We start from the raw sequence: 26561 nt of genomic DNA, 5'->3' as shown, positions 1-26561 counted from the left end.
GGACATGTGAAGGCTGGGGGAGGGGTGGTCTCATCCTTCTTGCCAATGTCTTACTCCTTATTGAGTTCATCTTTAAGGCATTCTCTCCAAAGTGCCATCCTCTGTGCTATTATCTTTTCATTCTGTATATTTTCCCTGGCTGCTCTTATTTATGGCCATTGCTTCAATTGACATCTATATGTTAAAGATTCCTAAGCCTAAATCTCAGCCCAGTTCTGTTTCCTGAGATTGACACCCATACCTTTCCCTTTTTCTGACATTACCACTTACAGAACCAAAGACATTTCAAACTCAAGATGTGCAGATCTAAATCATCCCCCAACCACCCTTACTCTTGTGTTCCTCTCTCAGAGAATGGTCCCATCATCTACTTTGTTGCTTAAGTTAGAAAACTGAGGTTCATCATTGACTCTCATCTTTGACATCTAACCAGTCCCCACAACCACTCCTAATCCAACCAACCACCTCCAATCCAACCAGCCTACCAACTATCAATTCATTCTTACAATTCCTTATTATCAGCCAGGCATAGGGGTTCATGCCTGTAATCCTAGCACTTTGGGAGGTCAAGGCAGGAGGACTGCTTGCTGCCAGGAGTTCAAGACCAGCTTGGGCAACATAGCGAGAGATCATCTCTACAAATAATAAAAAATAATTTGCTGGAGGTGGTGACATATGCCTATGGTCCCGGCTACTCTGGAGCCTAAGGTGAGAGGGTTGCTTGAGACCAGGCAATCTAAGTTGCAGTGAGCTGAGATGGTGCCACTGCACTCCAGCCTGGGTAGCAAAGTGAGAACCCATCTAAAAATAAAAAATGTCTTATCTCACAGATCTACTTCTCTCCATTCCCACTGCTATTTGCAGAGTTCGTGCCCTCAACATGTCTTGCCTAGATTATTTCTATGGCTTCATATAGCATCTCATCCTCCAGCTTTACCTCTCTCCAATCCATTCTCCAAGAGATAGCTATTTTGATTTTTTTGAAGAATAAATCTGATATATTACCTCCCTACTTTAAACCCTTTGAAGAGTCTTTCTGGCTCTTAGAATAACATATAACCTCCTTAGCCTGGCACAGAAGGCTCCCATGATCTACTGACCTCTGTAGCCTCATTCTTGTGCTTTTTCCATGCTTATATTTTATACTTCAGTCTTGAATGTCTCACAGTTCCCTGAATGGGCCTACCATACCCAGTCTTGTTATAAAACTTCCTTTCCATCTGAGGCAACTTTCCTTCCCCTTTATTATGTGAACTGTACCAAACTGTCAGGATTTAGCTTCTCTATTCCTACTTTCTGGGAAGATTACTCCAAAATGTTGGCCTGCCATAGTCTCTCACATTCTGGCAGAGGACACAAGGCTCTTGGGTCAGAGACAAAGGAAGGATTACTAGAAATAACAGTTGCCAAAGTATCACTGCTTTCTTGCCCTGATTTCCTGAGCTCAATCTCCATAGGTTGAGATAATAAGGGCCAGGTGACACTTGCATATGTTGTGGTTGTATTACAGGAAATGAACCCCGAACTTAGAGAACCTGAATCTTTCTTATTGGGTTGCAAGCAAATACTTACCCCAGAGAAAGACATTATCTTTTTCATACTGAACAGTAAACAAACTTGCCTTTTCTTCTAGAGGGAGATCCTGTTTCTGTCTTCCCAGACTGTTGGCTATACAAACATTTCTGAAAAGATAGTCTGAGCAAAAGGGCAGTTAATGCTTCTGCTTGCAAGACGTGCAGAGATGTGAGAGACCCATAGAGAACCGTCTCACCCCACTTATTACTGGTTACCGTAATTGCTTATTCATTTCACATTTTCTCCAATCATATGGTAAGTTTCTTGAGGAAAGAAGACAGTCTCCTTTCATTGCTGTATCTTTAGGACAGTGACAAGGGCATAGTAAATGTGAAGTAAGTATTTGTGGAATGAATGAATGAGCTCATTCATTCATTCTACTTGTGACACAAGGTTGGGACTGAAGATCCATGCCCAGCTCTTCATATCCGAGGCTAGAGTCATACCCAGAAAGTAGTACTGGGGATTCCTTTTATGGGTCATGGATCCCTTGAGTCTCGCTTGGCATGTAGCCAGCAGCATAATTGCAGGAATAGGAAAACAGTGGTAATTATGATGTATCTCAGCATTTTCTTCCCTTTCTTCTCTTCCAGAGCACGTAAGCATGTGAGCCTCAGAAGAATTTCTGTGGTATTTATTTGAGTTTAACTCTACCTCTAGGCAGTGATTGGCAGATATTTTTGGTTTATGAAACAATTTTAAATAGCCATCAAATAATTTTGATAAAACAATAATGCCCACAGGAATGTAAGTTCAATGAGGACAAGTATTTTCAGAACTATAGGTCCTTAATCTATTTTTGTTGATTGAATTGAAGAATTTAATTTGTTGAGCACTCACTGTATGCCTAAGCATGGGACTAAGCACTTAATATATTTCATTTAATTTGTACAGTGACCACATGAAGCAGGTGCTATATTATCCCCATTTTGCAGATGAGGAAACTGAGGCTTAGAGAAATTAAGACTTGCCCAAGACTGCACTATTGGTAAGTGCTGGGCTAGTGTTTAAACCTAGGCAGTGACTCCACACAAAGCATTTCTCTGCCCATGAAAGTGCTATTATTGAAAGGTTATCATTTATCAAAAAGAAGGAGAATAGCATATAAACCTATGTTATGCATTTTCAGTGGATTGTAATCTGGTTCTGTGATTTGAAAATTTGTAGCTTGTGAATATTGTGTGAATCACCAAAATCAAGTTGCAGACATTTGACCATTTTTGACCGACAAAAATGTCAATTTCATATATTTCAACATAAAATATGTGCCGCAAACGTTATCTCAGAAAATGTTGCTTTCAAACGTAGCTTCAGAACATTAACTATCTAGAATACAGTGTGTGCTTTGCTTCCCCGGACCATGCCTGGCATGGCAGTTTTACTGTTCACATAGACCCGGGGGTCATCCAGAGGACATTTTTGTGGAAAAATTGGGACCAGAGAGAGAATGTGTCTGAGCTGAGACCCATGAGGACCAAAAGCACAATGGATGAGAGCAACCAGAACGACCACAGTAGCTGTTGAAGATACTGAACTAAAGAGAATCAGATTAGCTGGAAGGTCTTCTGGGTACTAGCAATATTCAACTTTATACTGCCAGAATGAATTCCTGTCTGGAAAGGTACAATTTAAGAAAATTCAAGTTCCCCAAAACTAATTTGCTGTTTTCAGCAATGACAAATTCCCATAGTATTTGGTAAGTATAGCAATTATTGAGTTAGAGGACATAACCACCATTGTTGCAAAAAGTTAATGCTCTGGGCTAAATATTCATTTGTATCGTTAGTATTATGAAATGCAGCCAGAGAATGTTTAGAAACTCACTCTGTTGGTGGAACGAGTCTGAAAGGAATCACATTCTGTCAAGGACTGAACCGTAGGGTGAACTTTTGTGTGATTGGCATTGGTTCCAGTCATGCCAGCAGAAACACAATTCCCTGTTGTCTCCGTGATCCACGCTTCACCTTGCCTGTGGGGCAGGGGCGTTTTGATGTGACCTCTTTGAAGACTCGACTCTGTGTCTGCCCTGTTGTTAGAGGAGGCTGGCAAGCCTGGCATTTCTGTAATGGTTATGGCGGTCATCCTCATTTTTCTATATTTCATCATACAGTTAGTAGGTCACACATACTAATGGTAATTTAATAAGCATATCATGCAAATGGCACAGGACAGTGTTTGATTTTGTCATGGAGGTCATAGATCTGAGAGTCAAAAGTATTCTACATAATTGTGTCAGAAGTTGAGAATTAAACAACTAAAATAGCGCTATTTTTCTTTCTTATTAAATTTTCTTTAGTTTAGAACATTATTTGTGATACATATTGCCAATCAGATACATGTATTTTTCCAGATGGTACAATATTGTTTTACAATTTTCTTGTATAAAATGTTTTAAATACAAAGTAGGTATAAAAGAGAAAGTAAAATGCTCACCATTCAGGGACAATCATAATCAATATTTTGTACATATTTCTAATCAAAGCATATAAATAAGTCCATTTATAAAACACATTGAGATCATACCATACACAATTTTGGTATCTAGAGTGTTTCTACTTTGTATGTTATAAACATTTTCCCATGTTTAATACATATTATTTTCTCACCTGGTTTTTCACGGCTGCACGGTATCCATCATGCAGATGGGTGTGAAAAATTATGGAGCTTTTTATACACAGGGTGTAGGGGGAAGCATCAGGAGTTAGAGTTAGAAGATATAGCTTTAAACTTTTGTTCTTTGAGTGCCTCAGTTTCTTCAACTATAAAATGGAGATATTAACATTTGCCTGGCTGCCTTGCATAAAAGTTAGGTGAGTTTCTCTGAAGCATAGAGCAGGACATGATAGCAAGGAATTTTTATTTAAAGGTGTGTTTATGCAACATGTTGAGGTTTTACAGATAGGCCATTACACCAGAGTCTGCCTTATCATTTGGTCTTAAAAACAGAAAAAAGCCAACAAAGATCATAATCTAAGTTATATGTAAACTGTAATCCCACAATGCTTCATAATGCAGTTTTTAAAGTTTAGGTTAAAGCAAAACTCTTAAAGAACCAGCATGCCCTTTTAGAAGGGATTTGTCTTCAACGAACAACCTGTGTAACCAACTGAAGCGCCAATCTGGAAATATTGCCAAGGCCTTGGTCTTTAAACAAAATCACTGATGGGCTTTGATACTGGATGGGAATTTAGAGAGGCCTCTCAGATTCTAGGAATTAATATATTTTGATAAATGTGAAGTTTTAATATTTACCAGGTTAATATTCTCTTACCCAAAATGTAATGGAAAGGACTTGCTACTCAAACCTCTGAAATCATGAGCTGGGAGGAAATCCAGTGATCTCAATGTCTCTGGTTCCAAGACCCAACTCTTTGCTTTCTTTTGACAACAGAAGACCCAGATTAGAAAAACTGTACTCAAGGGAAATAGCCCTTGATTCTGTGCTACTGCTATAGGCAGGCTTCATGGATTATCCTAACATTCTGACAGGAGGGTAGGGCTAGCCATAAATTGTGCTTTCTTACCACATGCACAATTTTAGGACCCTTTTTGATCACAACTCAGGATGTGGCAGGGTTTATAAAAAGAAAAAAAGATTAAAAATGGAAGCTTAAACTCTCTACACCGCTGCCCAGCCTAAAAGTTAGCTGCCACATTATTTTTAATGTCATCAAGAAACTCTCTTGTGGGGAATACATACATATCAATTTTCATTGCAGAGAAAGACGATTTTAGGACTAGGTTACAGATCCTTCAACTTAGAGGAGATGAACTTGATGGATTCTGCCTCATTAGTCTTACAGTGATGTTTCCCCCCCTTTTCTTTAAGAAATATGTCCCCTGGAATTGTTGGGCAATGTGGGAAAATATTGTGACAAACATTCCTGTTTATGTGTGTCATGGGGGCGACTGTTTTGTTTGCATCGCTTCTTGCCTCTGCCCCTCCTTTTCATGGTCAGCAGTTCCCTGACAGCTCAGATTCCTCTGCTGACATCTGTTATAATGAGAGCTCTGGCGGGAATAGATTTGCAAAATGATGGGCTCACAATAGGACAGAGCTGTTCCCCAAACTTTCCTTGAGGTAAGCAGATGGGGTCTGAAAATAGAGCATTTGAACCGATTAGGTCTAGGTGAACGAATTTATTCAGCACACACTGAAGAGTGATTCTACACCCAACTTCTTTCCCTATCTCCTTCACCCCTCACCTCCCCCGTCCCACCAATAGGAGGGTTTCCGATGGCGTGGGTTTTTTCCCCCCTGAACACTTGCCGGGAGACAGGCCCTTCCAGTTCCTAAAGCAGAAGCATGCTGGGTATTTACCCTGTGCCAACCGTCTGAACAACAGAGAAAACCCACCCCTCATGCCTCATAATGAGGAGCTGGGGCAACACATGGGGCTTTCCCACTCATCACAAATGATGGCTGTTTGTGCTAGTTAACCTTTTCTAAGCCTGGGTCAGCTCCTGCTGGGAGGCAGGGGCGATCTGGAGAGAGTGAAAGTCTGGCAGACCCCAAAGTCTCCAGCATGCCTTGGCCCCCAGCACACGCCACCGCCTTTGCAGAATACCAAACGATCCCGCATCACGCTCTTCATAAGTCAGCCAGGCTCCATGTGCAGCTGACAGTTCGGATTCCAGAGGAGAACTGCCTCCAGGAACACTCTGCAGATACTTCCTGGTAACTTTTATTTTCTGGCACAGCTTACCTTCTCTTTTCAGAGGAATCTCTAAAAAAGGATGAAATGGAAATTTTCCCATCCTGGGCCTTATTATTTTCAGCAATCTCCACTAGCTGTGTAAAGAGAAGACTTCTTTGTACTTTCAAAGCCTAAAGTCAAGTCAGTAATACACATTTTAATAACTTGTGCCTTAAGCGTATTGACTGAAGCAAAATGAAGACAGGGCGATTAAGAAATACACTCCTAAGCCCCATTCTTTTGGTATCTGGGGAGAATTCTGAAAGTGTCATGGGGGAAAGCTATCTAATGAAGTATGGGGGAGGAAAGGCAGCTAAAAGGGAAATTTTGGAAATCTCTTTGGGGGTGAGGGAAACAGAAGTTTAAAAATGATGAAAATTCAAAGCCCAAGTGAGGGGTTGATTTTGTCTCACCATTGAAATAGCCAAACCTCATAAAAGGAATCAGATGTTGCAAATTGCAGGTTGAAATGATCAGTGGAAATGCATTTATCACAGCTGCTAGGTTTCTGAAGAGCAGAACTCATACCCTGTAACACACTCCAGAGAGACCCGAACAGTCTGTGGAGCTCAAATTCTCAAATCCCGCCATCCCTGACTATCTCCTGCTGCCAGCCCAGACCTGTGGATGATTGTGCTAATTCAACACCATCTGCTTATAAGGTGGTATTGTTCAGAATGGTGTGTTTATGTGGCAACGGGTATACTGAGAAGGGAGGAGGAGCCGACGCACAGTTGAAATAGTTCATTAACCACAAAAGCAGTTAGCTGTGAGAAGCTCTAATGCAGAGCTGCTACAGCATTTACAGGAATAGACAAACAAAGTCTAACACTTCAGGCATTACATGCTGAGGAAATCCACCTTTGAGTTATATCCTTGCTTATTTAAAAGCAATCCTATGGGCTCCATTACAATTTACTGTTCGTGGCTATTAATAGTGGTAAAGAGAGGAGTAAAATAAGTGAACACAAAGGTTGAGATCTTGTGCTACTATTCATTGTGATGATTTGACACCAGATGCCGATACGTGGATAGGATTCACCCCTATTTTTAAGTCATGCTCAGGCACCTGGAGGATGAGTGTTTATTGGTTTTCATGGTATAGTTTACAATGGTGTTTTTGTTGTTGTTGGTTTTTCTTTGGTGCACACTCTTATACTACTTTGGAAACACTGAATGGTAGAAACAACATGGGTTCAGGGACCAAAAAGTTTGAATCTCTGCCCTACCACTCACTGCCTGTGTGATTTTGAACATGTTTCTGAACTTCTCTGAGCCTTGGTTTCCTCATTGTCTAAAACATGGACAATACTTGTCCCAAACAGTTATTAGAGGATTAGGTAGAAGAATCTCTGGGAAAGCATCCAGTGTAGTATTTGGCACAAAGTGGATGTCTTCGTTTGGTGTTGTTATAAAGGAATACTGGAAACTGGGTAATTTTTATAAGAAAAAAATTCAAATTTATGTGGCTCGTGATTTTGATGTCTGGAAAAGTTCTAGATTGGGCATCTGGTGAGGGCCTCAGGTGGCTTCTATTCATGGCAGAAGGCGAAGGGGAGCTGGCATGCAGAGAGAGCACAGGGTGAGGGAGGACGCAAGAGAGAGGAGGGGTTGCTGCCTGGCTCTTTTTAACAGCCAACTCTCTGGAGAACTAACAGAGCTAGAACTCCCTCACCACACACCGAGTGAGTGGGCACTAATCTATTCATGAGGGGTCCCCCTCCATGACCCAAAATCCTCCCAATAGGCCCCACCTCCAACATTAGGGATCAAATTTCAACATGAGACTTAGAGGGGACAAACATCCAAACTATAGCATCAATCAGGCAAATGAATTTTCCCTTGACTATAGTCTCTTTCATGCCAATTCACAGCTCAGATACTACTTGTAAGCTATATGACACTGGTTGGACCTAATTGAATTTGTCTCTTGCTTTCTCCATTTTTTTCTTATATCTGTGTCTTCATCTTCTCTTCCTGGCTTCTTTTGTGAGCAGAAAGATATCTATATCTATATCTATATCTATATCTATATCTATATCTATATCTATATCTATCTCTATGTTTGGCATTTGTTAAATGTTCCATTTCTTTTACCATTCATTCATTGATTCATTCATCCCATGAAATCTGTTACATGCCTATAATAAGCCAGTATTGCAAAAGAAGTATAACTAAAGTCTATATTTTCTGGGAGTTGACAATTTGGGGATAGAAAATATGATAGCTGCCTTCAAAATCTGAATGCCTGTTGTGAAAATTATGAGTAATTAATGGGGCAAGGACCCTGTTTTACTTATCCCATTGTCTAAACCCCGAGATCAGTCCAGACATCTTCATTGTATAAATTTAAAAGTTAAAGAACAGAGATGAGATGATATTTGCTTAGTGTGTAGAAGTAGGAGCAGTTGATAACAAACACTGGATTTCATATCAGCATAAACAAATTCTAACATTGTGAAGGCATGTGGTCTCTCTTGACGAGGGGTGAAATCCTAGCCATGAGTGGTTCAGGTTTTGGCCCCCTGAGAGATGTGGAGGAGAGGCTGCAAGCCTAACTGGGAATTTATGGTCCCTTCAGAGACAGCTGCATAGCTATGTGTTTGTAGGCTTCAAATACTGATTGTATCATGAAGGAAGGAACAGGAAGTACCAGAAAGGAAGAGAAAACCCTACTCATGATAGCGTGAACAATAAGAGGATGTATTAACCCATCAACAATATGTCAGAATGTGGGAAACTCCAAGTTGGTTTCTGTAGAAGCTCTATGATGTTGACAAGCACCTAGTGGGCACTAATCTATTCATGAGGGGTCTGTCTCCATGACCCAAACTCCTCCCATTAGGCCCCACCTCCAACATTAGGGATCAAATTTCAACATGAGATTTGGAGGTGACAAATGACAAGATTCCTTCCATCTTGTCATTCTGTAGTCTTTAGCATTTTTCCCTCAGAGTAACCCCCTCATGCTTACAAGATGGCTGCCACAGATCCAGCTCTCAAGCGCAGATATGTTCATGTCCAGAGGCAGAAAAGAAACCATTTCTTTCTGAAATTTTTTTGATAAGGAAATCTTTCTTAGAAGCCTTTCAGCAGACTTGCTTCCCATTTCATTGCCCAAATTACAATGTATACCGAATTTAACCAATCCCTGACAAGAAGAAGTCAGTTGGGTTCTCTAAGTAAGAAAGAAGAAAAGTAGCTGCTGTTGAATGGGAACCACTAATGCCAAATACAGACAGCCTGTTGCAATGAAGAAAGCATGAGTTTTGGTTCTGTTCTACTGTTTGGTAGCTGTGTGATCTTGAGTGTACCAGTCTGCTCAGGCTGCCATAACAAAATACTGTACATTGGGAAGCTTCAACAATAGAAATTTATTTTCTCAAAGCTGTGGAGGCTAGCAGTCCCGGATTGAAATGCCACCTGATTCAGTTCTTGCTGAGGGCTCTTTTGCTTGCCTTGTTAACAGCTTCCTTTTCCCCGTGTCTTCACATGGGCTTTTTCTGTGCACATGGAGAGGGAGCATGTCAGGATTGAGCTTTCTGGTGCTTAATGATTTCCTTGCTCCAAACATAGTCACATTGGGGGTTAGGGCTTGAACATATGAATTTTGGGGAAATACAATTCAGTCCATAGTATTGGGAATATTACTTAACCTCTCTAAGCCTTTCTTTCCTATCTCTGCAAATGGGACTAATCATATACACCTCCTAGTGCTCTCCTGGGGATACAATGAAATAATGACACATATGCTCAAACTTACCCCAAAGCTTTGGGTTACATTAGTTTACATTTTGTTCTTTTCACTCTATCAACTAAAACCAGACAACTCATGCAATGATAGAAACTTTGCCGAATCACATGGCTTTCCATAGTGCATATTGATTTTAAGAATTGAGTTCTGGTTTCTGACAACCAGAGTAGCTTAAATATGCTTAGAAAAAGCAAATAATGCTTTATTTGCCTGAAGATTATATTATTTCTTCTCAAAGTTAATGTGGTAATTTTATTACAAAAATATTATTATGGATTCCCTATCATTCTTTCTTGAGGATTAAAGGGAATAAAATTGAAAGCTCTGAATATTTGAAAGATAAAACACACCTGGGTGATTGGTTTCTTGCAGCTAGCAGAGATGCTTAAGAGAGCAGCGTCTGAAGGCAGATTTTGTTTTGTTTTGTTTTTTTGAGAGAGAACTTCACTTTTTTGCCCAGGCTGGAGTGCAGTGGTGAAATCTTGGCTCACTGCAACCTCCGCCTTCCGGTTTCAAGCAATTCTCCTGCCTCAGCCTCCAAGTAGCTGGGATTACAGATGCCCGCCACCATGCCCAGCTAATTTTTGTATTTTTAGTAGAGATGGGGTTTCACCTTGTTGGCCAGGCTGGTCTCGAATTCCTGACCTCGTGATTCACCTGTCTTGGCCTCTCAAAGTGCTGGGATTACAGGCGTGAGCCACCGTGCCTGGCCTGGCAGGTTGTTTTTACTGGATGCATCATATTGACAAAATTATTTGACTGCTGTAGGTGTCAGTTTTCTCATTTGTAAAGTTGTAATAATAATACTTTAATTATAATAATATTGATAATTATAATATTTTGCTAATGGGGTTACTACAATTAATTATAATAATACTGTTAATATTTTACCTCAGGGGGTTGCTATGATGATAACTTGGGTTAATATACATGAAGTGCTTGGATCAGTGCCAAGCTTGATCCATCATCAACATCACATCATCCACAAATAACACTCTATGAAACAACCTGTAGCCAAATCTTTGCATTCATTGAGATGGATTCCTAAAGGAGCTAAATTGCGGGGTCACAGGCATTTGTCACTCAGCTTCTTTAAGACTCAAGAATTTCAGGTGTGGTGGCCATGTCTGTAATCCTACCACTTTGGGAAGCAGAGGCAAGAGGATCACTTGAGTCCAGGAGTTCAAGACCAGCCTGGGCAACATAGTGAGACCTCCCCCTGCCCAATCTCTATAAAAAATAAAAGAAAATTAGCTGGGTCTGGTGGCACATGCCTGTAGTCCCAGTTACTTGGAAGGCTGAGGCAGGGTGATCACATGAGCCCAGGAGGTTGAGGCTGCAGTGAGCCGAGATTGCGCCACTGCACTGCAGCCTGGGTGACAGAGCAAGATCCTGTCTCAAACAAAACAAAACAAACAAAAATGTCTCCCCAGACCTGCCCCCCACCAAAAAAAAAAAAAACAAACCTAAAAAGAACAACTTCCAATTTAGCTGGGCCAGCCATGTTTTGTGACAACATTGCTTGGAGTCAGAAGATAACTCTGATCAAAACCAGCTGCAGGTCCTGTGATGCTGAACTTCTCTTGTCACTGTGATATCACAGGCATGCCTGAAAGTGCTTCCTGGAGGTGTCCTGTAACTGTCTTGGCACTTATGTGCAGTCTATCTGTTGATGGACCTCAGAAAACTACCTACATTCTGCCCCTTAGCAGCTATTCATCATGGGCTACCTTGCCAGGGAATCAATGGCCCAGGGCATTGTGACAGATCAATTTACTTAATGGATTACATATTTCAAATAACTTGAAGTTGATTTGGTCCAGCCTGACTGTATTACTGGGCTGATGGTCGTTCTGATAAATGACAAGGTTGCTGGGTTTGTTCCCTGGTGGTATTTTACAGGGAGAACTTGCCCAGGGTTTAGCTGTGCTTGGTGCTAATGGAGAAGGCACGTGGAGCCTTGGGAAGCAGGTCTCTCTGGTTTTGGAACACAAAGGACACACACAGAAAACCTGACCAGGCACTTTTTTTTTTTTTTTTTTTTTTTTTTTGCCACCTCTGTGTGCCTCAAGGCAGCGTGGCTGGAAACGATGGGAATCTGTTCTTGCCAAATCTTTGATTCCTCCTTATAGGATCAAGCTCTCTTCCCTGGCAGAAGGATGAAACTGGGGCAGCTGGAAAGACTCAAATAACTGAGCTTGTCTCCCCTTTAATCTTTCTTTGTAGGTGAACTAGAGGCCAGAGAACAAACAGGTGATAAAACAGCGAGAAATCCTTGCAAAAGGATAGGCAGAATGCGTCTTAGGGGCTGTGAAAAGAAGCTAAAGAAGGTCAGATTCTGTTACACGTTAAACCCACTTAAGCTGAGCAAGAAGAAGAATTGAATTAAACTGGCAGAAGGAAAATTTTTCCAGGAGCAAGGGTTGGATAATGACTATGCTTTACCCAAAGTGCACAGCACTTGGCATGTCCCTACACATCACCAACATGCCTATTCAGTGAGTGAATGATGGTGACAGGAAGGGATCACAGGCCTCCATCCTGATCTTACCTCCAACACTTATCTCTATGGTCCTGGGCAAGTTCCCTACACATTCTGAATCTGTTTTCTTACTTTTAAAGGGGAACTAATAATACCTCTTTTATGGGGTTGTTGAAAGGTTTAAGATATATATATATATGAAAGTGATTCTCATATTCCAAAAGTTCTACAACACCTGTTTTAAGTGATATGAAAATAAAACAATGCTGTAATTGCTTAATGATAGCTTCTAAACACCGAGTGTCTATATATAGACACTACATATATATACATATATAGAGTATATATACGTATATATACACACATCTATATATAGACACTCATATATATGTAGTGTCTATATATAGACACTGTATATATAAACACTATATATATATAGACACTTGACGTTTAGAATCTATCATTAAGCAACTACAGCGTTGTTTTATTTTAATATCACTTAAAACAGGTGTTATAAAACTTTTGGAATATGAGGATCCCTTTCTAATGTTAATGTAATTTGCAGATACCCTTTAAACGAGGATACTATTATTGATAGAGAAGATATATAATGGCAAAAAGCTATAAAAAATCAGTAACATTTTTAGAATGAGTTTTTATTTGATGAATTGAAACAGCATGTATACACATAGGCTGTCTAAAGAAATGATGAGACATTTATTCCCTCTCCAGACAAGGTACAGTGTTTATATAAATTATTTTGAGCTCCTACAATAGCTCCATAGACCGCCAAGTGACTGGGACCTACTAGTCCAAAAGGATTAAATTCTAACTATAGATGAGCATCTTTAAAAGAGAGGGCTTATTTATCTTAGCTATTGATATTAAGCTAAGTTAGATGTAGCAGATGGCCTTGCTGCACAGAGATGGCCCTTCAGACTGACATCATTCAATCTTGGGATTGTTTTTCCCTCCTTGGGACTTCTAGGTTTGTGCTTACTAGCCACAGAGCATGCTAGACACTGTCTCCTTCCATAATCCTGTAACAATGGGACTTGTTTCCAGGCTGACCTGTTGAGTCTAGCAGAGTAGCCTCTGACTGTGGAAGTTTGGCTCCCCTGTGTAATTTCTTCTGCCATCAAAACCATTGTGGACTTGCATCTAAGTACAGTCTGAGATGAGGACTTGTTTGCAGGCAATATATTTTCGGAAGTAATTTCAAGGTGCAGGGAGTGAAAGCCCATCCAAGGGTGTGTTATTAGCTGGTTACTGTTGAAGGCAATAGGAACACAATCCTGTTGGGGACTCTCTGAAGAGCTGTGCAGAATATACCTCGAAATAGTCTCCTGAGACATGAAAGAGGGGGGCATTCTAAAAATCAGCTCCCATATCCCAATGGTCGAGGAGTGCCCTATGGAATGTTATCTCCCTTTTCCTTCCAGGTTTGCACGTGTGTCAGGGTGACTGGCTGGGGCTGTGCTGGAGAGCCATGAGAGATGTGGATGCTGTTGAGGTGCAAAGTTGCCAAATGGCTCCGGGCATAGCTGGTGTTACAGAGAGGGCTGGGACAAAAAGCCCAGCTGTATTAGTCCATTCACATGTTGCTAATAAAGACATACCCAAGACTGGGTAATTTGTAAAGGAAAGAGCTTTAATGGACTTACAGTTCCACATGGCTGGGGAGGCCTCACAATCATGGTGGAAGATGAAGGAAGAACAACCGATGCCTTACCTGGTGGCAGGCAAGAGAGAATGAGAGCCAAGCGAAAGGGGAAACCCTTTATATAGCCATTGGATCTCGTGAGACTTATTCACTACCATGAGAAAAGTATGGGAGAAACAGCCCCCATGATTCAATTATCTCCACCTGACCCTGCCCTTGACATGTGGGGATTATTGCAATTCAAGGTGAGATTTGGGTGGGGACACAGCCAAACCATATCACCAGCCAAGGAAACATGAGGTGCACAAAAGGTGTCAACCAGGAGACAAAGCACAACTGAGGGGAGACAGAATTAAGGATCAGGTCTGGTTATCCATTAATGTCTTTTGAGCACAACTCTGTGCTGTTAATATATCAACTTAGGCACATTTAAATTTTAGAGTTTATTTTAGCAGACAGCAATTCATAAATCAGGCAGCACCAAACTGCAACTGGTCAGGGCTCCACTGAGGGGGAGAGGGGAAAACTTTTATGGGGTGTTAGTGGAAGCAAGACAAAGACGATATTTCATTGACTAAAGTAGAAAGTCCCTAGTTAGAGGTTAGTGGGTGGTTTCTCTTTTTTAAAAATTAAATTAAATTTTAAGTTCTAGGATACTTGTGCAGGATGTGCAGGTTTGTTACATAGGTAAACATGAGCCTTGGTGGTTTGCTGCACCTATCAACCCATCACCTAGGTATTAAGCCCCGCATGCATTAGCTATTTATTCTGATGCTCTCCCTCCCACCACTCGCCCCAACAGGCCCCAGTGGGTGTTGTTCACCTCCCTATGCCCATGTATTCTCCTTATTCAGCTCCCACTTATAAGTGAGAACATGTGGTGTTTGGTTTTCTGTTCCTGTGGTAGTTTGCTGAGGATAATGGCTTCAAGCTCCATCCATGTTCCTGCAAAGGACATGATCTCACTTTTTTAAATGGCTGCATAGTATTCCATGGCACCTCTTAATACAGTCTAAAATTCATGGCCATTTGGATTGATTCCATGTCTTTGCTCTTATAAATAGTGATGCAATGATTGGTTAAGTTTGTTTTGTTTTCCTAGGCTATGACTATTCCACTCTGAGTTCAGTTTTAGTTGGAACTCAAGGTGCTGGAGCCATCTCAGACTAATGGTCCCTGAATTAATTATTTCCACAGTGCCATACGTTGCGTTAGCTGCTGGAGCTGAAAAGTTTAATGCAGCACAGAGCATGCCATATCCTACAACCTATAGTACATAGAGCATGACAACATGGCAAAATAAAGGTGTTTACTGTCTAGGAAGGAGACAAGCACTATAGTAGATGTCAGCATAAAAGCCTCTCACAACTTGGAAGGGAGTGACTAATTCCTTCTGGAGTTTTGGGGGAAGGCTTCACAATGAAGGCAATAAATAATTAATTTGGGTCTTGAAGTATGAATAGGAGTCCATCATGTAGTAACAGGGAGGCAGGACACTCACACAAGAGAGAGACAGATGAGTGTCTGGACTGGGCATGCCCATGAAGTCTTCACAGTTCCATTTTTTTCCTTAGTAGCTTCTGGCTCAGGCCGTTATTTCAGTTAAGTTTTTGTTAGTTTTATTTTATTTTCTTTATTTTTTTGAGACAGAGTCTGACTGTCGCCTGGGCTGGAGTGCAGTGATATAATCATAGCTCACTGCAGTTGTGAACTCCTGGGCTTAAGTTATACTCCTTCCTCAATCCCCAACGACTAATTTTAAAAAGATTTTGTTGTTGTTGTTAGGGGCAGAGGTCTTATTATGTTGCCCAGGCTGGTCTCAAACTTCTGGCCTCAAGCCATCCTCCGACTTGGGACTCTCAAAGTTCTGGGATTACAGGCATGAGCCACTGCACTTGACTTTTATTTTTTTAAATAATAAAAAATAGATATTCCGGGAGGAGTGTATATTATAAGGTTACATTTAGGTAAACAGAGGGAACACACAGGAGGTATTTCACATGCCAGGCTGATGATCTCAACACTCTGCCCCTGGGGTCCCAATAGAGTGAAATTGCCCCGTCACCCCTCTCTCCTAATCTCCTCACCTGGGACTACATGTGCCCAGGAGTTGTGGGTAGTTTGTTCCCTTATAAGGGGATACAGGCACACCACACATCATGGCTTTCCCTCTTCTATGACCACCTATTCTGAGTCTTGTGAATCATTCATATTCACTGCTCACCCTCCACGCTAGTCAAGTGGGACTTCTTTGTCACTTTGAGGAATGCCTGTGGCCACTCCAGCATTTGCCTCATCCCTGTTTGCATCCAGACATCCCCCTGTGGTGCCCATCTCCTTCCATCACCAGAGTCCAATGTCCTTTGTCTTCTTTCCTCCTCTTTCTGTAAAATTGCTCTCAGGATGAGACCTCACAACCACCACTTCCATCTCAACATGGGTTATTCAGATCCATGACCTTTTCAGCCTCATTCCTCATGGCTGGATTCTGGCATTTCCTGACTCCAGTCATCTGTGGGGAGATGTATGTGGGTGGCTGGGAGGAATTTGTGTCTGGAAGTGGGTTGAAGGGGTAGATGGAGGGGTGAGGGGCTTTCTAGGACCATGAAAATGACATGGATAGGCAGCCTCTTTCTCCATTAAAGCACAAGGCCATGTTCTTATGTTTTTTTATGTATAGGCCTGATATTTATTGTTTGCTTATTGTAGTCCAGGTTTGTGCCCCCTTTCCAAAAATGTCATCACATTAACTAGATGAGAAGTACACCATTCTATTCTGTGGATGAGGAAATAGGCCTAGAGAGTTAAGTAATTTGTCCAATATTACATAATTTCTAGGTGCTGAACCAAGATTCCATTCCAGGCAGTAAAAACATATCTATTGAGATGAATGAAATTACTGTCTGCTTAGTACATGGTACTAAGTATCTAGTAAAGTGAACTTGGTGCTTTGGGACATAGTATGAAGTGTAGACTTTAAATCAACTCTCAACACATGACTAATGTATTCTTCTATTTTCATACTGTTATAAAGAACTGCTCGAGATTGGGTGATTTATAAAGGTAAATGGTTTAATTGATTCACAGTTCAGCATGGCTGGCAAGGCCTCAGGAAACTTACAATCATGGCAGAAGATGAAGAGAAAGCAAGGCACCTTCTTTACAAGGTGGCAGAAAGGAGAAGTGCCAAGCAAAAGGGGAAGAACCCCTTATGAAACCATCAAATCTCATAAGAACTCACTCACTATCATGAGAACAGCATGAGGGAAAACACCTCCATGATTCAATCACCTCCACCTGGTGTCTCCCTTGACTTGTGGGGATTACGGGGATTACAATTCAAGGTGAGATTTGGCTGGGACACAAAGCCTAACCATATCAACTAAATGTGGAGTCTGGGTTTCAGAAGGGATTTAGGTTCAGATCCAGATTTTTATTTCTTAGTAGTTGTGTGATCTTGAGTACATTATTTAAATAAACCTCATATTGTAAAGATGGGAAGTAGGATGTAAAAGGAATAATAAAGAGATCAGGATGCCTGGAAGGGAAGGTTTGGATAGAAGAAATATGGATGAAAAAAGGTAGATTGGAATTCATGGAAGGTTTTTGTCATTTGTGGCTGCCTGCTATGTTTGAACATTTCTCTGTACAATGTGAAAGTTTCTAACTTTATATGTCCTTTTCAAGGTTGAGGGCAAAAACACATCTCTGGACTCCCTTGCACCTGGGATGCAGGTGTGTGGCTTAGGTTCTGCCAGTTGGGACCACCCATATAAGACTTGATTCAGAGGATAAAAATGTCATTACATGTGAGAGCTGGCCCTACCTAAACGAGAGTCAGTCTTCTGGGCATGGTGGGGGCAATGGTGTACGCTTCATTTGGGGCATCGGCAGAAGAGTTTCTGGTGTCTAGTCCCAAAGAGGGTTGATGCTGAATGGTGATGGTAGTGACATTTCATTAGAGAATCCAATGGGATGGCTTGGTTTCCTGGCTAAATGGCTTCAGGTTCTGGCTCCTTGGCCCTCAGATTCCATGAGCTACCTGGCGTCTTTTAATACATTCCTATTCTGCTTAAACTAGCCAAAATATATTCTGTTATTTGCAACCGAGAACTCTGACCATACATCAGTAGACTGCTGCAGGCCTGTGAGCCAATTGATGGCTTGAAGTTCAAAGTAACATCTGTATATCTTCTCATGATTTACAATTTCTCTAGCTCTTATATTCTGATAAACGAGTTTTAATTTCTGCTGGGCCTTCAGTGGCATTCAGATATTCCTACTGATTTTTGAATATTGCTCATTTTTTTCACTTTCTGATTCATGATGTTAAAAACAACCAAAAATGGAGTTATAATCCATAAACATGCCAGTAATTTACGCACTCCTTTAGAAAAAAGAAAATAAAAAAATTAAAATTTTTTATTTTCTGTGGGTTTTGTTTCAAATCTTAAAAATGTCCTCTGTGACTCTTTATGGTTTTATTCTTTTCTCTGAGCAGGGCCTTGCTAAAAGCCATCAATAAAAGCTAAATGCTGGAGATGGGAGGTTGATAACAGAGAAACATAAGAAACATACAATCCAGTTTGAGAAAAAAGACATTCTCATTTAAAAAAAATCATTCAAAGCATAGCTCAAGGCAATATGCTTCCCAAAGGCCACCCTCTCTTGTACCACTGTGGTGTCTTTTAACAAAAAAAAAAAATCGGAAGAGAAGTGTTGGTTCATCTAACTCTCCAACCACTCACCTAAAAAGGTCTAATTTAATTTGTGGCTCATCCATCAGGTGGTTCCTGCCACTCTTTGAACTTCAGGTGGAGTGACAACATTTCATGTTTGGCATCAGCAAAGGCATCTCAAAGGCCTTTACTATTTATTCTACCCAAATCTCATGAGTAAGTCATCCAGACTGCAGACTGCATGCTTCTCAATTCATGGTGCAGTTTCTGCAGGGATGTTGACTCACAGGCGGAAGGGACAATGTGGATATGTAATTCTGATTAATTCTTAAACTCATTTGACTAGAGTCAGCAGAAAAAGCAAATTGTCTGCCTTACCCCGTAAGTTCTCAAGTATGCAGGCTTGGATGTATATGTGTTTACAAAAAAACCAAAAACCAATACACAAAAAACACCTCTTTCCCTGTGTTTTATCCTATCCAGCTGCTCCATCCCATTGGTCTGTCTTACCATGTCGCCAACTTGATTTTTTGCCAAATTTCTTCCTTATGTTGACATGTTACCACAGTGCAGAGAATAGTTTTAATGCACAGCCTAGTTTGAGCAGCCTTGTTTGATTCATGTCCTGGTCTTTCTCGGTAGTCCCTGTAATAGCTCTGAGGCAGGTGGTTTCCTTCCAGGATTTTGTTGCACTATGGTCTGTTCCTATGTTCAAAACTATGCAAGAACCCGTGCTCTCTATTATATAGAAGACTGTTTGTGTGATACCAATAACTATGTTTTCTTATTGCTTTTATCATTTGTTTACCTTCCTATTATAAAGTCCTGTTTTTCTTCAGACATTTAAGCATGTTTGATATAGTTTGGCTCTGTGTCCCCACCCAAATCTCATCTCAAATTGTAATCCACATGTGTTAAGGGAGTGACCTGGTGGAAAGTGATTGGGTCATGGGGGCTGTTTCCCCTGTGCTGCTCTCATGATAGTGAGTGAGCTCTCATGAAATCTGATGGTTTTATAAGTGGTAGTTTCCCCTGCTTTTCTCTCTTCTGCCACCATGTAAGACATGCCTGCTTCCGCTTCAGCCATGATTGTTAAGTTTCCAGAGGCCTCTCCAGCCATGTGGAACTGTGAGTCAATTAAACCTCTTTTCTTTATAAATTACCAGATCTTGGGTATTTCTTTATAGCAGTGTGAGAACAGACTAATACAATGTTTATAAAATGCTATTTGAACTTAAATATGTATCGTATGGTCTATGTTGCTTCCATCAGGTTTACTCCTAAGTTATTTGTATATGGAATCTTTGTTTTAATCTCCTTTTGGGAAAATACTAATTTTTATAGAAACAAAATGAAAATTATCTCTTTCTGTTTGTTCATTTTAAATGAAGATAAAAACGACAAGTGATAGTGGCTTCTTTGAATGATTGACTAGCCACAGGCTGATTATATTATGTCCTTTAGTTATGATGATAAATATTAAATAGCACATCAAGTTATTAATTTCTCATGTTTACACATCCCCTATCATGATTTTGTTGCAATAATTTTAAAGAAGTATATCGAATTTTTGTTAAACCAAACTTCCAAGTACTATCTATACTACACTGTATCTCTCTAACCAAGCAAAAAACTCAGTCCAGCACGTGCATCTATTCTCATTCATCTTTCTTACACATGACATTAGCTAGAGTACAAATATATTATTTAGTCTTTCTCTAAGTGAAATCACCAGTGATTAAAAATCCTACTTGCCTTATAAAATGGACATTAACAGCCCTTCTTTTAAAAAATAGATTATTATTCTATTATTATAAACCATCATGTAAAATATTACATATGATAGCTTGCTTTCATGTTCCAGTGAAACATTTCTTTTTATTTAATGCAGTTTTGCACATACAACTCAGCATATATTTGAAAGTAGACAGTTTGAAAACATAATATTTGTAGTTCATTTTTTTGGAACCACCCCTTCTATAGCAGTTAAAGGCCTTGATTTGCACTTCACTGATGAGAGGCCAGAGCACTGAGGGATTTAGCTTTTCAAGCCTAGATTCAACTCCAATGTGCTGGAATGGAATACAAAGTACAGCTCTGCATTCATTATCACTTAATTATACAACTAGTTGGGTTTTCAAAGGAATTTTCCTCCCCAAAGCAAATCTGTGCCAGGTGCTTTTGTTTTCCTGAAATGACATTTTTATATTAAAACAATTTTGAAGTCTTCCTGTTGCAAACTCAGAAACATTCTTATGTCACTTTTTCCCTAAGGATCTCCTGCTTTGATTTAAGAGCACAGGCCACCATGCATTTTTTTTTTTACCTCAAGAAGTTGTTCTTAAATGCAAAACAGCAACTATATTTTTTGCCTTTTAAATGATTCGCCAAAAAGGAAGACAATTCAACTCAGTTTGTGCTTCTCTGATTTTCTATTTATTGCAAGTTTAAGAAAAATGAAATCTGAGAACAATGAATATTTACATTAATATAGGGATTTTCAACCTCAACACTATTGATAGTTGGAGCTGGATAATTCTTTGTTATGTGGGGTGTCTTGTGCATTACAGGGTGTTTAGCAGCATCCCTGGCCTCTACCCATTAGATGCCAGTGTCACTCTCCCCGCTTCCCACCCCATACCAGTCGTGACAGCCACAAAGTTTCCTTGACATTGCCAATTATCTCAGGGTAAGGGTAGGGGGCAAAATGGTCTCTGACAATTGAGAACCACTATGAGGGACTAAACTAATAATTATTTGTGTGCTATCGTCTTGAACTCCTCTATATGTATATTTGGGAATCCAGTTCATTTTAATTCATATGGCGGACTTCTAATCGCCAATTTGGATTTAGAGGCTTTTATACTATTTATCTTGTATAGAATTGTCAGAGCAACATCTCTCAGCTTTGGTTCTTGCCCCCAGACAATACCCAGTGAACTGTTTTCTGTGCAACAGCTATAGTGTTCTTTTAAAAAGTCAGATCATATCTTTCCTCTGTTCAAAAGCCTCCAGTGGTGCCACTTTACTCAGAGTAAAAGCCAAAGTTCTTACGATGTCTACAAGGCCCTGAAGGATCTGACTTTGTCTGCCATAATCCTTCCCCATGGGGCCCCAGTCACATTAGTCTTGGTGTTCCTAGGCCCTGCCCTCCACACTTGTACCCTGGAGCTTTCGCATTAGCTCTTCCCTCTTCCAGGAACATGGTTCCCTCAGAGAGCTGCATCCATCTTGCAATTTCTTCCAGTTCCTGCTCAAATGCTGCCTTTTCAGAGAGGTCTCCCCTGTCAACCCATCTGATATGATTTGGCTGTGTCTCATCCAAATCTCATCTTGAATTGTAGTTCCCATAATCCCCACATGTTGAGGGAAGGACCAGGTGGAGATAATTGAATCATAAGGGCGGTTTCCCCCATCCTGTTCTTGTGAAAGTGAGTGAGTTCTCATGAGATCTGATCGTTTTATAAGGGGCTTCCCCCTTCACTAGGCTCTCATTCTTCTCCTTCCTGCAGCCGTGTGAAAAAGGACATATTTACTTCCTTTTCTGCCATGATTGTAAGTATCCTGAGGCCTCCCCAGCTATGCTGAACTGTGAGTCAGTTAAACCTCTTTCCTTTATAAATTACCTAGTCTCAGTTTTGTCTTTATTCACAACGTGAGAATGGATTAATGCACCATCCTTTACTCTCTATTCCCTTTATCCTTTTTATTTTTCTCCAAAACACTTGTTACCACAAAGCATAGCATATACTTGTTTTTTTTTTTTTTAGTTTTCCTCACTGAAATGCATGCACCAGAAGGCAGACACTGGCTCTTGTTAATGGCTATGTCCCAGTGCCTGGCACATTCATTTGTCCAGCATGTGTTTGTTGTTCAATAAACACTTGTTGAAGGATTGAATACTTTTTCTGTTAAATAAATCTGATTCAAGTGGGGCTTAATTCTCAGTCTTAACTTTTTTTCCCCAGTTAGAGTCCTCCAGGTCCAGAGATGGACTATAACCTGTCCTCAGAGAAAGACCTCATTTTCTAATCTGAGAGTGAAAGCTTTTTCTTTTTTTGGTTGAGGGGAAGGCTGATCATAAAGTTTGGTTGTATTAATCAGGACTTTTTCATTTGCAAGAGACAGAAAATCCAACTCAGACAGGCTTAAGCAAAGAGGGGAGTATTTGTTCATATAACTAAAATCCAGTGATCTATCTGGCTTTAGACATGGCTGGACTAGCTGTGAAGTCATATTCTTAAGGATTTTTTTTCTTTTTTTCTTAGCTCTACTTCTTTTCCTGTGGCTCCATTCTCTTTCCATATTATGGCAAAAATGGCCAAATAGAGCTATAGGTTTTCCTTCTACCAGCAAATCCTACAGAAAGAGAGTTCTTTTCCCCTAGGGTTCCTGCAAACATTCTGACTCTCATTGGCCTGGCAGGGGTCACAGGTCCTTCTCTGAACCATTTACAGTGCCAGCTCTGGAACACCTGCCTCATTGGAGCCACAGGAACTGACACTGGATGGGGAGCTTTTCTCCAAGGGAATATCAGCAAGCTTTTTACCTGAAGGAGGAGCAGTGGAATGCTGGGCTGGCAGAGGAGTGGGTGTCTACTATCTTTTTTTTTTTTTTTTTTTTTTGATATGGAGTCTCACTCTGTTGCCCAGGCTGGAGTGCAATGGTGCAATCTCAGCTCACTGCAGCCTCTGCCTCCTGGGTTCCAGTGATTCTCCTGCCTCAGCCTCCAGGGTAGCTGGGATTACAGGCACCTGCCACCACGCCCGGCTAATTTCTGTATTTTTAGTAGAGATGGGGTTTCACCATGTTGGCCAGGATGGTCTCAATCTCCTGACCTCGTGATCCACCCGCCTTAGCTTCCCAAAGTGCTGGGATTACAGGCATGAATCACTGCACCCAGCCTACTATCTTCTTAAGGATCAACTTCTCCCCTAACCACCACAACAGCAATCCTTACAAGTTCTCAACGTCTCATTGAAGGGCACACCATATGGGTCATGTTCTTTTTCTTGAAAAAAATTGATATACAATTTCTGCCCATTTTATGAGATATATGTGATATCTTATTACATGCATAGAATGTGAATGATTAATCAGGGTATTTAGGGTATCTATCACATTGAGTAGATATCATTTCTATGTGTCAGAAACATTTCAATCCTCTCTTCTAGCTATTTTGAAATACACAATACATTGTAACTAACAGTAGTCATCCTCCTCTGCTTTCCAACAAGATAACTTATTCCTTCTGTCTAACTGTATGTTTGTACCCATTAACCAATCTGTCTTTATTTTAACCCCCCACCCACCCACACACCCTTCACAGCCTCTGGTAACTATCATTCTACTGTCCACCTCCATGGAATCAATGATTTTTTAGCTCCCACATATGAGTGAGAACATGCAATAGTTGTCTTTCTGTGCACATAGACCATTTTTTATATTTCCTTAAAAGGAACCAATATATCACTGGAAATGTATTGAGAAGGTGAGAATTTAATTTACCAAGACTTCTCAGGAGAGTAGGACAGTGATAGGAATAAAAATATGCCTACTCTATTTAGGAAGGGACCAAGACTCCCAAGGAGCAACCTCAAATATTAGCTTTCTTATTTCCCCAACTGCCTTCTAGGGAGAGTGGATTAGATTATCTTCAGGGCTTCTGTTTTAGTCAATTAAAGTGTAGCTCTCCAATACATAGGAGTGAAGATAGGGCTGTCCTGATTGTGTCCTTTGCTTACCCTGCCTAACACTTCCAAAAAGAAAAAAGTCAAAATTACATTTATATATTTAGGGACTTCATATAAATTTAAATAAGTGTGAAAATTTTAAGTATTTAAAGAATAGCAGTTTGAAGAGGTATCAAATCACTATCATATCAGGGATGTGCTATTATTAGTTGACTTGGAGGTGAGTGTGTCTCCACCTGGGCCTGCTTCTACTTTATTTTTTCAAGATGCACTAACAAGCCAGAAGCTCTTTTGAGTAATTGGATGCATTTATCTATGCTTCTAGAGAACATAGAGGTTGGGAGGAAGAGGAGTAAAAGGGGAGTTGAGCAGTGGAATAGGTCACTTTGGAATACCTTACACCCCAAAGGAAGATTAGAGTGTTTTTATAGTAAAAGAACATTTTTTATACCTCAATTTCATATGAATAGACACATAGTATACATATGCATGCATTATATATAACATGTATTTTATGCTGTAATTATAAATTATATAAATGTATACTATATAAGTTATATTAAATATAAACATAATTTTATCAAATATATAAAAAATATATGGTTTGTTTTTGTTCTCTTTTATTTGGACTTTCCAAATACCACTGGAATCCAATATAAAGTCGTAAGACTAGCATTTTTTTTAATCACTTTATTGACATATTATTACATACACAAAGCTGTGTGTATGTAATGTATACAACTTGGTGAGTTTGAAAAGACTAGCATCTTGGGTAAGTGAAATTCTCTTCTCTTCTTCAAAGCATCCCATCTTCTCCACCACTTTTTCTTGGAGGTTTTAAAAAGTCAGAACCTCACATGCATACTTCTTGAGAGTTAGAATGGTCAACCCTGTCCACTGGCTTCATGAGAAGAGGCTGGAATGGGAGCCTCCCACAACTTTCCAATATGGCCACACAATGTCTCCCAGTGACTAGTTTGGGGACCCTTGTCAAAGTGCAGTCTCTTAGTAGATGATGGGGCTGGACCTGATGTGCATGGTCAGGATTAAAAATAGGATTGCAGCATGTGCAGCTGGGATTAAGGATGGGTGAAGAACTAAATTGCAGCCATTAAAGAAGGGGCAAGATATAAGATCGTCGATTTCCCATTGAAGTTTCATGTTCTCAAATATCTATGATCCGGCCTCTCTCTAACCCACACCACAAAGGAAAAGAGCCCATTGTGATAGTGTGATTCTGTAATTTTATCACTGAGTACAAAATGAAATGATTGTTTTAGGGAGATTTAAAGAAGCTTATATCTCAATGGCAGAATTCCCTGGTTTCAGAATATCTAAAGGTCCAAGTCTGAAACAGGATTTAGAAACTTTTTTTCATCTTCTTTATTTTTTTTACTTTTGTTTTATAATTTTTTATTTCTATACGTTTTTGGGGAACAGGTCGTATTTGGTTACATGAGTAAGTTCTTTAGTGGTGATTTGTGAGATTTTGGTGTGCCCATCACCCAAGCAGTATACGCTGAACCCAATTTGTAGTCTTTCATCCCTCACCCCTTCCTGCACTTACCCCCAAGTCCCCAAAGTCCATTGTATCATTCTTGTGCCTTTGTATCCTATTATAGCTTAGCTCCCAATTATGAGTGAGAATGTTTGATGTTTGGTTTTCTATTCCTGAGTTACTTCACTTAGAATAATAGTTTCCAGTTCCATCCAGGTTGCTGTGAACACCATTAATTTGTTCCTTTTTATGGCTGAGTAGTATTCCATTGTGTATATACACACCACAATTTCTTTATCCACTCATTGATTAATGGACATTTGGGCTGGCTCCACATTTTTGCAATTGCGAATTGTGCTGCTATAAACATGCATGTGTAAATATCTTTTTCATATGATGACTTCTTTTCCTCTGGGTAGATACCCAGTAGTGGGATTGCTGGATCAAATGGTGCTTTTACTTTTCGTTCTTCAAAGAATCTCCACACTGTTTTCTATGGCGGTTATACTAGTTACATTCC

The 26561-nt window shown here is 40.2% G+C and overlaps 1 protein-coding gene across 5 annotated transcripts in view; it reads left to right on the top strand.

Moving 5' to 3' along the window:
- The first annotated feature begins 5587 nt into the window (after nucleotides 1–5587).
- C13H12orf42 (chromosome 13 C12orf42 homolog) overlaps nucleotides 5588–26561 on the top strand; it is a 222569-nt gene continuing 201595 nt past the window's right edge. The window contains exon 1 of one of the 5 annotated variants that reach the window (XM_055236285.2): nucleotides 5588–5656. The gene's annotated coding sequence lies outside the window, so the exon portion shown is untranslated. Of the gene's footprint in view, nucleotides 5657–5997; nucleotides 6254–19933; nucleotides 19979–26561 lie in introns of those variants that run through there. The other 4 variants (XM_063614346.1, XM_055236283.2, XM_063614344.1 and 1 more) reach the window with 4 other exon arrangements.

This window comes from Symphalangus syndactylus, chromosome 13 (assembly GCF_028878055.3).
Source record: "Symphalangus syndactylus isolate Jambi chromosome 13, NHGRI_mSymSyn1-v2.1_pri, whole genome shotgun sequence".
In the NCBI taxonomy this organism is placed as follows: Eukaryota; Metazoa; Chordata; class Mammalia; order Primates; family Hylobatidae; genus Symphalangus; species Symphalangus syndactylus.
This window is presented reverse-complemented; position numbering and strand designations above follow the sequence as displayed.